Consider the following 14,092-nt stretch of genomic DNA (forward strand, 5'->3'; position numbering starts at 1 on the left):
TGCTGCAGTTCATGGATATACCTGGGGTACATGCTCCCTCATTGCGAGGCAGGACATAGGCACATGATTGTGCAATTAGGTATATATGTGACCAAGAAGAATCAGAGAAATGGAAAACATTGGAGAACAGAAAGTAACAAGAACTTTTCATCAGGCAATCCCAAAGCTCTCTGCTGTTTTCCTCTTCTTTGCATCTGTATCCTCTGTGGTTCCAGTTCCAGCTGAACTTGTGACAATTCCAAATTGTTCCTTCCTCTTTTTTAGTTTCTCATCATCTTCAGACTTTCTGGAGATTGAAGAGATTGAAGAGACATTCAGACCAAATCTTTTTTTTTTTTTTTTTTTTTTTTGAGACGGAGTTTCGCTGTTGTTGCCCAGGCTGGAGTGCAATGGCACGATCTCGGCTCACCGCAACCTCCGTCTCCTGGGTTCAGGCAATTCTCCTGCCTCAGCCTCCTGAGTAGCTGGGATTACAGGCACGTGCCACCATGCCCAGCTAATTTTTTGTATTTTTAGTAGAGACGGGGTTTCACCATGTTGACCAGGATGGTCTCGATTTCTTGACCTCGTGATCCACCCGCCTCGGCCTCCCAAAGTGCTGGGATTACAGGCTTGAGCCACCGCGCCCGGCCCCAGACCAAATCTTTGAGCTCTTTCCTTCAGGTTATCCAAGTTAACCATAGGCTTGTTATCAGATTACAGACCTTTTGTTGGAACTGAAGAAATCCCAAACCTAGCTGCCTGAGCTAAGGCAGCTTCTTACTCTCTAAGCTCACAGGTACATTGAATCGTTTGGCCTTTTTCTGCATTCTCTCAGTCTGTGGTATTTCAGATGTAATTTTCACCACTTTCTTCTCTGCTGCCACATCAACAGTTTTTTCAGGGGGTTCTTCCTCTTTGACAGGGAGCTCTATAGGCTTCGTTTCTTCTTCCTCTGTTTCATCTCCCAGTACATCTTCTTTATTTGCCTCCTCTTCAGCATGTTCTTCAAGATATGCCTGGAGTCTGTGGATAAGATCTTGCTTTATTCCCTTGGTCTCCAAACCATGAGCAAGACATTCTTGCTTTAGTTTAGCAAGCCTCAGCTTATGGAGCTCCACTGTCTGAGTCACCATGTTGTTACTCCTCACTCCACTTTTTTTTTTTTTTTTTTTTTGAGACAGTTTCGCTCTTGTCACCCAGGCTGGAGTGTAATGGTGTGATCTTGGCTCACTGCAACCTCCGCCTCCTGGGTTCAAGTGATTCTGTAGCTTCAGCCTCCTGAGTAGCTGGGATTGTAGGTGTCCGCCGCTATGCTTCGCTAATTTTTGTATTTTTGGTAGAGATGGGCTTTTGCCATGTTGGCCACGCTGGTCTCGAACTCCTGACCTCAGGTGATCCACCACCTTGGCTTCCCAAAGTGCTAGGATTACAGGCATGAGTCAGTGTGCCTGGCCTTTGATTCTTTTTATACCTATTTGACGTGCCTTTCTGTATCATCTGATATTGTTTTATTTTTTCTCAATTAATTTATTTGGGGCATATAACATTTGTGAATTTTTTTAATCATACAACCACTTTCACATATTGTAGGTAAACCCAACTCAGGAATAATGTATGATTCAGTTTTTAAAAATGCTCATGTATGTAATGTAATTTTCTATTTTTCATCTTGTATTTGGTGAGGTATATATTTTTAAGAGTTTTTCCATTTTGTGTTATTTTGTTATTTATTGAGAACAATTTGTTTTTATATATATATTTTTTAAACCTTTGCTGAATTTGTTCTTCTCTTCCTCTTTGGATTTCTAATATTGGGTATTGAGACTCTTTTTTTTCATGATCAAATATCAGTGGAATGCCAGGTACAGTGGCTCATACCTATAATCTCAGCACTTTGGGAGTGCCAGGTGAGTAAAGCACTTGAGCCCAGGAGTTGGAGACCAGCTTGGGCAGTATGGTGAGATGCCTCTACAAAAAAGTTTTTTAAAATTAGCTGGGTATGGCGGTGCACAGCTGTAGTTCCAGCTATTTGGGAAGTTGAAGTGGGAGGATCGCTTGAGTCTAGGAGGTTGAGGCTGCTGTGAGCCATGATTGTGCTTCTGTATTCCAGCCTGGGTGACAGCAAGACCTTGTCTCAAAAAAATGAAAATAACAACAACAAAAATTCAGTGGAAGATTTTTGTTGTTGTTGATAGTTTTTCTAGAAACCAACTATGACTTTATTTCAACCTTTTCATATCAATTTGCTTTTGGTATATTTTACAAATGCATATAGTAGGTTTTCTTAAAAAAGAAAAAAAGTCCTGTTTGTGATGATAAATTTGTCTCTTTACCTTTATTATGATTAATGATATATTTGGACTTGTTTCTGCCATACTATTTTTTGTATTCCATGCCTTACATATCTGTGCCTTACTTTTTTTACCCTTTAAAAATATTGGTAGAGTTTTTTGTTTTCTTATTTTTTTTTACTATTTCTACTGATGTGTTAGAACAAATTCAAACTTTAACACTACAAGTACTCCTTATCTCTTATTACCTCCCGAAAATTTGGCCGTGTAATCAAACTGAGCTGAAACAGCCCAGTTTAAAAAATAACAGCAACAAAACCATGAAATTCACAGCAAGCAGAGGTGACCCAGTTTACCTGAGCCAGCATCATAAGAAAGTTCTGTTTTAACCCTATAAGGAGAATAACTTTGTATTGAATAATCAGTGTTTTGTTTCCTGTTTTGCCTTCTTTCAGTTGTAATTTGGTCCTTTGACAACAGTGTTATCATCAGTAATGGACTCTGAGTAGGCCCTAGAATGTTCACCACTCTTACCCTCACCCCAGGCAGTGTTATTTATGTTAGTTACACTATGTGGGTTTAATTATGAGTTATATAAAGAGACATGTAATCTTTTAGTGGTAGAGAATACCTTTTTTTCCTCCTTGATTTTTTTTTTTTTTTTTTTTTTTAAGGCAAATTCTTACCATGTTACCTAGGCTGGTCTCAAACTCTGGGCTCAAGTGAACCTCCCGTCATGGCCTCCAAAGTATTGGGATTACCAGCTTGAGCCACTGCATATTGCCTCCTTGATTTTAATTGTTAATTGAAAAGCTATTGTCTCCAAAACCCAATTCTCTATCCACTTCCAATGGAGTGGATTATTGGGTTATGTTTCTTAGAGTTTGTTAATTTTCTTCTCTGGGAAGAGTGCTGCTACTGCAGTGGGGATCGATATATATTATGTATAGTGTGAGAATTCAATAGAAAGTGAGCGAGATTCAGAGTGCTAGGGAAGGAGCTGCCTCAGGCAGAGACAGCTTTGACCCATAGTCATCTCCATGCTGGTGACTGTTGACATAAAGGACAAGGACCAGCCTTGTGACTCTTGGCTTGCATATTTACTTGTGGGGGTAGCAGTTTGGACACTTGGCCTTTGTCTTTTCTTTGGAAATATTTTATGGCTTCAGTCATGTGAATAATGAGTAGTACATATAGGCAGTGATTCTCCATCTGTGTGAATGGCACCATTTTGTGTGTGTGTGTGTGTTTTTTTTTTTAAGATGGAGTTTGTGCTTGTTGCCTACGCTGGAGTGCAATGGCGTGATTTTGGCTCACTGCAACCTCCTGGGTTCAAGCCATTTTCCTGCCTCAGCCTCTTGGGTAGCTGGGATTATAGGCATGCACCACCAAACCTGGCTAATTTTTGTATTTTCAGTAGAGACACGGTTTTTCCATGTTGGTCAGGCTAGTCTCGAACTCCCGACCTCAGATGATCCGCTTGCCTCAGTCTCCCAAAGTGTTGGAGTTACAGGTGTGAGCCACCGCATCCAGCCATGAATCGCCCCATTTCTTGTTTTTGCTTTGTGGTCAAGTGAAAGAGAGTGACTGGTTATTTCACTAGGATTTAGTATGTACAGCTTTCTTTGTAACTTCAGATTATGGTTTAATATCTTTTATTTTGTTCAATATAGTCAAACATTACTAAAGCTCTTTGGGAAATATCATCTTTGGCAGAAAGTATCAAAGTGTATAGATTTGAGGGATCCAAATGGTAATAATGAAATTTTAGAGACTGTTAAAACAATATACATTGAATATTTGGGGTGGAGTGATGGGGATGGAGTATTGGGGGTGGGGTTAGTTTTTAGAGAATAGCATCTTATCACTTAGCTTTAGAGCTTTGGTGGGTTAGATTAGAAAAGTGCAATTTCTTCTTCCTATATTTTTTGAGACAGGGTCTTGCTCTGTCACCCAGGCTGGAGTGCAGTGACATGATCTTGGCTAACTGCAACCTACACCTCCGGTCTCAAGTGATTCTCCCACCTCAGCCCCCTGAATAGTTGGAACTGCAGGTGTGCGCCATCACTCCTGGCTAATCTTTTTGAACTTTTTTGGTAGAGATGAGGTCTCACTGTGGTGCTTGGGCTGGTCTTGAAGTCCTGAACTCAAGTGATTCTCCTGCCTTGGCCTCCCAAAGTGCTGGGATTACAGGTGTGAGCCACCATACCTGGCCAATTTATTGTTATTAATCCAAAGTGTTTGTCTTTAAACTTTCAAGTGTATTTTTTTAAATTCAAGCCTAGGAATAACTTTTGTGAAAAAGGCAGACTAGTTATTTTTATCTCAGATGAGCAGGTAAGAGTAATGAAGTTTAGAAAGGTTTAATTACTGACCAAGATTTTATAAGGAAGTAAGTAGCAGAATTGTGTTTTTATCTTTTTCTGGCTGAGTCCTAGTTTCTTTATACCATGTAGAAATATCTTGGTAATATCATCAAGCTGTTCATCAAACGCAAATGAGAATAACACATTATTTATAGAAAAAAGGTTTTTTTGTTTGTTTGTTTTTGTTTTTTCTTCTTGAGACAGTGTCTTTCTGTTGCCCAGGCTGGAGTGCAATGATATGATCTTGGCTCACTGCAGCCTCTGCCTCTTGAGCTCAAGTGATCCTCTCACCTCAGCCTCCTAAGTAGCTGAAACCGCTGGCATATGCCAGTATGCCCGGCTAATTTTTGTAGTTTTGTAGAGATGGTGTTTCACCATGTTTCCCAGTCTGGTCTTGACCTGCTGAGCTCAAGCAATCCTCCTGCCTCAGCATCACAAAGTGCTGGGATTACAGGTGTGAGCCACTGTGACTGGCCTATTTTCATACACATTACTTTATTTGACCTTTACAACTGCTGTATCTAAACCTTTGAGGTAGATGAAATCCCGGGTCACACAATTACGTGTTTTTGAGCCATGACAGAAACCTAGTTTTCCAAACTTTAAATTTTATGTTCTTGGCCAGGCATGGTGGCTCACGCTTGTAATCTGGCACTTTGAGAGTCTAAGGTGGGCAGATCACTTGAGGTCAGGAGTTCGAGACCAGGCTGGCAAACAGGGCAAAGTCCCATCTCTACTAAAAATACAAAAGTTAGCCGGGCATGGTGATGCAGGCCTGTAGTCCCAGCTATTCAGTAGGCTGAGGCACGAGAATCACTTGAACCCAGAAGGTGGAGGTTGCAGCAAACCAAGATGGCGCCTCTGCACACCAGTCTGGGTGAGAGTGAGACTCTGTCTCCAAAAAAAAAAATTTGTGTTCTTTCCCACATTTCTTAATATTATTGTAAAGCATAAATACTTTATCATTGCTACCAGTTTTTAGGGTGATGCCATGGGAACTTAATGGGACAAGGAACAAGCAAATGATTAAGAAAAGTAAAATATGGGCCGGGCGCGGTGGCTCAAGCCTGTAATCCCAGCACTTTGGGAGGCCGAGGCAGGTGGATCCCGAGGTCAAGAGATCGAGACCATCCTGGTCAACATGGTGAAACCCCGTCTCTACTAAAAAAAAAAAAATACAAAAAATTAGCTGGGCATGGTGGTGCGTGCCTGTAATCCCAGTTACTCAGGAGGCTGAGGCAGGAGAATTGCCTGAACCCAGGAGGCGGAGGTTGCGGTGAGCCGAGATCGCGCCATTGCACTCCAGCCTGGGTAACATGAGTGAAACTCCGTCTCAAAAAAAAAAAAAGAAAAAAAAAGAAAAGTAAAACATGGCAGGGCGCAGTGGCTCACGCCTGTAATCCCAGGACTTTGGGAGGCCATGGTGGGTGGATCACAAGGTCAAGAGATTGAGACCATCCTGACCAACATGGTGAAACCCTGTGTCTACTAAAAATACAAAAATTAGCTGGGCGTGGTGGCACATGCCCATAGTCCCAGCTACTCGGGAGGCTGAGGCAGGAGAATTGCTTGAACCCAGGAGGCGAAAGTTGCAGTGAGCCGAGATTGTGCCACTGCACTCTAGCCTGGCGACGGAGCGAAACTCTGTCTCAAAAAAAAAAAAAAAGTAAAATACAGTAAGATTTCATTGGATTATCTTCTGGGTAATATTTTTCTCTTCTTAAAGCATTCTGACTCTCCATGGAGTGACTGCCAGCCAGGAGATTGTCAGTAAATAATATGTGATAATAGAGCATATTCTTCCCCTAGTAAATCTTCTTGCTAAAATTATTGCAATTGATAGTTTTCATCAATGCAACTCCAGACTGGTAGAGAGGACCCTACTGTGTGCCTTATAATGATAACAATAATAGTATGAACCATTTACTAAGTTGATTGATTCATAGGTTTATTCATCCGTTATTCATTTGGTGCCTACTAGGCTAGGTATTCTGCTGGGTGCCAGGAGTATCCTTGTGAGCAAGACTAATTCCTACTCCCCTAAAGCTAACAGTCAAAGAAGACAGATACTTTAGGAAATAATTATAATAACCAGTAAAGTAGGTTTGATTAAAAAATTAAAGTAATATTTGGGTAATATATGGAAGGAAGCTAGGGAAACTGTGTAGAAAAACTTACTGGAGGAAATGAAGTTTAAATTTAAGTCCAGGAATATATAAAAAGAGATAAGGAAAAGTAATCCAGGCAAAGAGAACATAAATGTGAAGACCTGAAGGTGAGAGAAAGCATGGCAGGTCTGAGTCCAAAACTCCAATAAGATCAGAGAATTGTGCAGATGATGCTGAGGAGAGAGGCAGAGGGAGCCAGGTAGTGCCCTGTAGACTACAGAAAGGATTTTAGACTTTATCCATTGCAGAATTATAAGAGAGAAAGGACCCATTTAAAAAAGTTATTTTTGACTTCAGTATTTATTTTATTAAACCCACATAGGTTATCACTTAGAAAACGGATACTACATATGATATTTACATTGTTACAACATTAATCAAGGGTGACAAAACTGAATGAAAGGGAGCCCAATTAGGAGGATGTCATAGGATGATGGTGGCTTGTGCCAGGGGAAGTAGAAGTGAATTGACAGATTAAAGGTAGGTATTTTAGAAGTAGAATTGGCAGAGCTAGATGAATAACGGATGTGGAGAATGAGAGAAAGTGAAAAATTAAGAATGACCCTGGATTTGGTAGTACCATCATCAAAATAGAAAACAGAAAAGGAGCGAGACTGAGTAGTAGAAAGGTAAGTTGAGTTTTAGATGTATTGACAGGGTAGTTGTATGTACAACTATAGAGGTCAGCAAAAAGATACAGGATAGAGATACAAGTTTAAGATTCATCTGTAAAATATATAGAGAAAGGAGAGTATACAAGCAGAACTTTAAGGACAGTTGACATTCAAGGGTCTAAGGTGATGAAGGATGAGCCTGGAAAGGTGTTTAAATGGTGTTTGGCAGAGATAAGAGGAAAAACAAGAGATTGTGGCTTCATGGCAAGAAAAGTCTTTCAGGACAGAAAAATAAATGGCACTATCAGGTGCTGCTGAACAGTGGAGCCAAAAATGGGTGGACTAAAAATGCAGTGAAACTTCATTACACATACACCACTGGCAATGTGGCAAGAATGGTTTAAATGGGGTGGTAAGGTCTGGGGATATTTTTAGAATGTTGAAGAATGAGTAGGAAGTGAGAAATTAGAGACATTGGATGTAAATAACTTGTTCATGAAATGTGGTTGTGAAGGGAAATACAATTGATAAGGCAACGTTGAAGAGGGATGTGTAGTTATTAAGGGAATTTATTTCCTTGTCTCAAGCTGGAATAGATTTGAATGTGTTGAGAATGCTAATCAGGAAGATCATTAAGAACATGAAGAATCAAGAGATAACTAGTAGATCACAGAAGGCTGAGTGGAATGGGCTTCACCTGATATTGTAATGTATTGTCAGATATTACTAGCCTAGTTGCTAGAAGGTTATGAGTAAAATAATTTATGGTTATCTGTCTAAATGGGAGTGCTCTTACCTCAGCCAAGCTTCCTGATTGTGTAGCTTTTCTCCACAACCTGCTGTGAATATTCCTTGGGAAACGGAGGATTGGGAAATCATTGCTCCTTGGACCACTTTTATGTGGTTGGAGGCCACGTCTCATTCCACTGTGCCTTAATTGGTACAGAATGTACTGATCTGGAGTCCTGGGCATCAAATGAAGGCTTTTGTATAGGTGTAAGGAAGGCAGAAGAGATGAATTTCCACAGATGCATTTCTGTGCCTCTTAAAAGATACAGAGAGTGAAATATATGCATTTTATGAAATTTTATTATTGTTCACCAAAACTATAGTCTACCATGTTACCCATTTAAACTATTCAAGAATTCAGAGCTGTCACATAGATTCAAAGAACAAATATTTCCAGTTTTATATAGATTGTTTCAGAAAGTAGAAAAAGAGGATCTATTACCTTAGTACCTTTTATGAATGTCTTTTTCTGTTCATGCTGCATTAAAAAATACCACAGGTTGAGTAATTCATAAAGAACAGACATTTATTTTCTCACAGTTCTGGAGACTGAGAAGTCCAAGATCAAGGTGCTGGCATTTGTCTGGTAAGCCCCTTGTTGCTGCTTCCTCTCATGGCGGAGAATGGAAAGGCAAAAAGGGCTGAAAGCTGTGTGAAGCCTCTTTAAAAAAATTTTTTTTTTTTTGAGATGGAGTCTTGCTCTGTTGGCCAAGCTGGCCTCAGACTCCTAGGCTTAAGTGATTCTCCTGCCTCAGTCTCTTGAGTAGCTGGGACTACAGGTACATGTCACCATGCCTTGGCTTAAAGCCTTATGAAGGCTTTAATCCCATTGGCAAGAGAGGAGGCCTCATGACCATAATCATCTTCTACAGGCCCCACCTCTTGAAACTATCACACTGGAGTTTAAAGTCCAACGTGAATTTTGGGCAGGACACAAACATTGAAACCTTAGCAATGAGAATAATATAATGTCAAAACTGGACAAGAACAATTTGAGAAGAGAAAGTATATTGGCCCATCTTACTTATTAACATACAGGCAAATATCCTAAATAAAAGTTTCTAGGCCTAGTTACTTTTATTAGTGAAAACTATTAATATTTAAGGAAGAAATAACACCCGTCTTACACAAATTCTTTCAGAAAATAGAGGAGTAAAGAACAGGTCTCAGCCAGCTTTAGGAGACCAGCATGATTGTGATACAAGAATATGACAAAGACATTATAAGAAAATTAGAGATTATTACTCCTTATGGAAATAGGTACAAAAATTATTAATAAGATATTAGCAAATAGAATCTAGCAATGTATTTGATGAAGTTAGCCCAGGCATGGTGGCTCACACCTGTAATCCCAGCACTTTGAGAGGCCAAGGTGGGGGGATCACCTGAGGTCAGGAGTTCAAGACCAGCCTGGCTAACATGTTGAAACCCTGTCTCTACTAAAAAATACAAAAATCAGCCAGGAATGGTGACACACGCCTATAATCCCGACTACTTGGTAGGCGAGGCAGGAGAATCACTTGAACCTAGGATCAGAGGTTGCAGTGAGTGGAGATTGTGCCTCTGTGCTCTAGCCTGGGTGACGGAGCAAGACTCCATCTTAAAAAAAAAAAAAAAAAAAAAGCTGAGTTTAACTCAGAAATGCAAAATTAGTTTAATCTTAGAAAATCAATCACTGTAATTTGCCACACTAACAGAAGAGAAAAACTATGTGAGCATTTCAGTAGATGCCGAGAAAGTATTTGACATAATCCATACCCATTTGTGTTAAAGACTATGAACAAATTAGGAATAGAAGAGAACTTGATCAACCTGATAAAAGTTATCCATGAAAAACCTATTACTAATATAATATTAAATATTCAAAATGTTAAATTGTTAAATGCTTTTCTGTTAAAATCAGATGAGAAATAAGGTAAGGATGTCTACCACTTCTTTTTAACATCTTATAGAAAATTCTAGAAAATAGAAAGAAGTAAAACTCTATTGATAGAAGATATAATTGTTCATATAGAAAAATCTTAAGGAATGCACAAAATGGTTATGATTAATAATGAATTTACCAAAGTAGAGGATAAATGATCAGTATAAAAATTAATTACATTTCTATATACATGCAAGCAATTGTAAAATGAAATAAAAGTTTTTACTTATAATAGCTTTAAAAATCCACTTGGGGATAAGCTTAATAAAAGGAGTGCAAGGTGTTTTCGTTAAAAATGATAAAACATTGCTTATTAAAGAACTAGGCAAATGGAGAAATACTATGTTCATGCATTCTAAGACTTGATATTTTGAGATATCACTTCTTTCCAAATTGATCTATGATCCCAGCAGGCTTTTTTTGGGTAAAAATTAATAATCGGATTTAAAAATTCAAATTGAACTGTAAGAATCTAGAATATCTAAGGCAATCTTGGAAAATAACAAAGTTAAAGGACTGTACAATCCGACTTATAAAGATACAGAATCATGACAGTGTGGTGCTTGCATACGGCAGAAAAAAATAGATCAATTGGATGCAATAGAGAGCCCAGAAAGATTTCAAAAAATCTGTTAGGGGAAGGACAATGTTTTCAGTAAATGGTATTGAAACAAGTGGATATCCATATGAAAAAAAATGAAGCTTAGTTTCATCTCACACGTTACCTCAAAATTAATGTGAAATGGATCAGATCATAGGCCTAAACCCAAAAGCTAAAATCATAAAACTTCTAGAAAGGAAACAAAACAAAACAAAACAAAAACAAAACAACAAAAAAACTTCTAGAAAGGAAATATACGAAAATATGATTGTTTCCTTGGGGTGGGTAAAGTGTTTCTTAGACAAGATAGTGAAGATATTAACCATTAAAAAGAAATGAGCAGATGGACCTTCATCAAAATGTAAAATTTTCACTCATCAAAAGGTACCACTGGCCAGGCGTGGTGGCTCACACCTGTAATCCCAGCACTTTGGCAGGCTGAGACAGGAGGATCACCTAAGGTCAGGAGTTCAAGACCAGCCTGACCAATATGGTGAAACCCCCGTCTCTATTAAAAATACAAAAATTAGCTGGGCATAGTGGTGTGCACCTGGAATCCCAATTACTCAAGAGGCTGAGGCAGGGGAATCTCTTGAACCCAGGAGGTGGAGGTTGCAGTGGGCTGAGATCGTACCATTGCACTCCAGCGTGGGCAACAGAGCGAGACTCCATGTCAAAAAAAAAAAAAAAAGATACCGCTAATAACTTCAGTAGGCAAGCCACAGATTAGAAGAACATATTTACAAAACATATTTGACAAAGGACTTGTACTTAGAAGATTATGAAGAACTCTTACAATTCAATAGTAAGAAGATAGCCCAATTCTTAAAAAGGTAAAAAAATTTTAAGATACTTCACAAAGGAGTATATACTGATGGTTAATAAGCACATGAAAAGATATTCAACATCATCAGTCATTAGGAAAATGATTAAAGCCACAATGAGATACCTCTATACACCTAAATGACTAAAATGTAAAATGACTAAAATATTAAAAAACTGATATCATATATTGGCATGAATGTAGAGCACTTGGGACTTTCTTATTAATGTGAGCGTGACATGTATTAGCTAGAACGTGGAAACCCTCATACATTGTTAATGGCAGTGTAACATGGTATAATCACTTTAGAAAAAGGTCTGGTAGCTTCTTCTTATGTATCTACCCTGTAATCAAGTAATTCTACGCTTTTAGGGATTTACCAAAGACAAATGAAACATAGCTTGTCAAAAGAAGGAATGTTAATAGCTGAAAAATGGAAATGGAGAAAGAATAAATTAAGTGGGGTATATTCATATTGCTATTGTTACCTGCAACAACATGGATTAATCTCACATATACTATGCTGAATTGAAGAAGCCTGTGTTAAAAGGTTTATATTTGTATGGTTCCATTCATATTAAGTTTTGAGGAGGTAAAAGTAATCTGTGGTGACATAATGAGAATACTATTTGCTTGGGGCAGGAAGATAGTGGTTTGTTGGATTTACAAAGAAAGGACATGGTGGAACTTTCTGGATTGATGGACGTTCTATATTTTGATAGAGATTTGGGTTATCTGAGTATATATACTTATCAGACTTATCAATTGGCATACTTAAGATTAAGTAATTTAAGATTTGTACAGTTGAGTGTTTGTAAATTTACCTAGAAAAACACACGAAAAAATTGTAATCAGATACTGAATTTAGCAAAAATAATTTTACAAAATAAATGACTTTTACAAAAATAAGGTATATTAAACTTATTGTGAAAAGTAAACTGGCTGGGCGTGATATTTCACATCTGTACTCCCAGCACTTTGGGAGGCCAAGGCAGGAGGGTCACTTGACGTCAAAAGTTCAAGACCAGACTGGCCAACAAGGACCTGTCTCTACTAAAAATACAAAAAAATTAGCTGATGTAAACAAAAGAATACATCTATTATAATGTTAAGAATAGACTGTAGAGGGCCAAGGGTGGAAGCAGGAATGGGATACCAGTTAGGAGACTGTTGCGAGGCCAGGGAAGAGACCATGGTCACTTAAATTGCAACCTCAAAACCCAACAGGTTTAAACAACAACAACAACAAAAAAAAACTCCTTTAAGCAGCCTAACCTGAACTCTTCTTGTTGCAGAATTGAACTGAGACTCTGGAGTTTTTATCACATTTATTGTGACTATTATATATTTTGCTGCAGAATTTTAATATACTTAATGCATTTTGTTGCTGTCCCCATCCTTGTTGGGAATAATTCTATATACTATTACTTTATTTATTTATTTGTTTTTGAGATGGAGCCTCGCTCTGTTGCCCAGCCTGGAGTGCAGTGGTGTGATCTTGGCTGACTGCACCTCTGCCTCCTGGGTTCAAGTGATTCTTCTGCCTCAGCCTCCCAGGTAGCTGGAGTTACAGGTGTGCACCACCGTACCTGGTTAATTTTTGTGTTTTTGGTAGAGACAGAGTTTTACCATGTTGGCCATGCTAGTCTCAAACTACTGACCTCAGGTGATCTGTGTGCCTTGGCCTCCAAAAGTGCTGGGATTATAGGCATGAGCACTGCACCTGGCCCGCAATATTACTTTAATAAAACCCTCCAGACATTTCAATTTCTGAAACATGACAAGGGTTTTTGTTTAAGAAATTGGAACCGGGTCGGGTGGCTCACGTCTGTAATCCCAGCACTTTGGGAGGCTGAGGGGGCGGATAGCTTGAGCCTCGGAGTCTGAGTTGACCAGCGTGGCCAGCATGGTGAAACCTCATCTCTACAAACAGTACAAAAACTAGCCAGGCATGGTGATGTGTGCCTGTAGTCCCAGCTACTTGGAAGGTAGAGGTAGAGGATCAATTGAGCCCAAGAGGCTTAGGTTGCAGTGATCTGAGTTCGCACCACTGCACTCCAGGCTGGATGGATGCTAGAGCAAGATCCTGTCTCAGAAAAAAAAAAGGTGGGGGAGAAAAAGATTGAGATCAGAAGCATGTCTGTGAAGATAGTGAAAAATGGTTGGATTCTGGATGGATTTTGAATTTAGAGCAATTAAGTATTCCTGATGAATGGGAATATGGGCTATACAAAAAGAAGTCTAGCTGTCCAGAGCTTTGGTCTCAACAGCCAGAGTAATGATCATCTGAGATGAAGAAAGGCAGTGAGTAGAGTAAGTTTTGGTGGAAAGGACAGTTTAGTTCAGTTTTGGACATGCCGGTTTTGAGATGTTGAACAGACAGCTGGTTATAAGTGTTTGGAATTTGAGAGACAGGTTTGGGAAGAACAACACAAAGTATTGGAGGTGGGCTGGGTGCCCTGGCTAACGCCTATAATCCTAGCATTTTAGGAGGCTGAGGCTGGAGGATTGCTTGAGCCCAGGAATTTGAGACC

At 39.1% G+C, this 14,092-nt stretch overlaps 1 protein-coding gene and 1 pseudogene across 6 annotated transcripts in view; one reads left to right on the forward strand and one right to left on the reverse strand.

Moving 5' to 3' along the window:
* Positions 1–14,092, forward strand: part of MAST2 (microtubule associated serine/threonine kinase 2) — a 239,088-nt gene that overhangs the window by 89,133 nt on the left and 135,863 nt on the right. The window lies entirely within an intron of this gene.
* On the reverse strand, positions 643–1,145 carry LOC116529492 (annotated as a pseudogene).

The sequence above is a fragment of the Sapajus apella genome, unplaced genomic scaffold (assembly GCF_009761245.1).
Source record: "Sapajus apella isolate SASKATOON/1434 unplaced genomic scaffold, GSC_monkey_1.0 scaffold62, whole genome shotgun sequence".
Classification (NCBI taxonomy): Eukaryota; Metazoa; Chordata; class Mammalia; order Primates; family Cebidae; genus Sapajus; species Sapajus apella.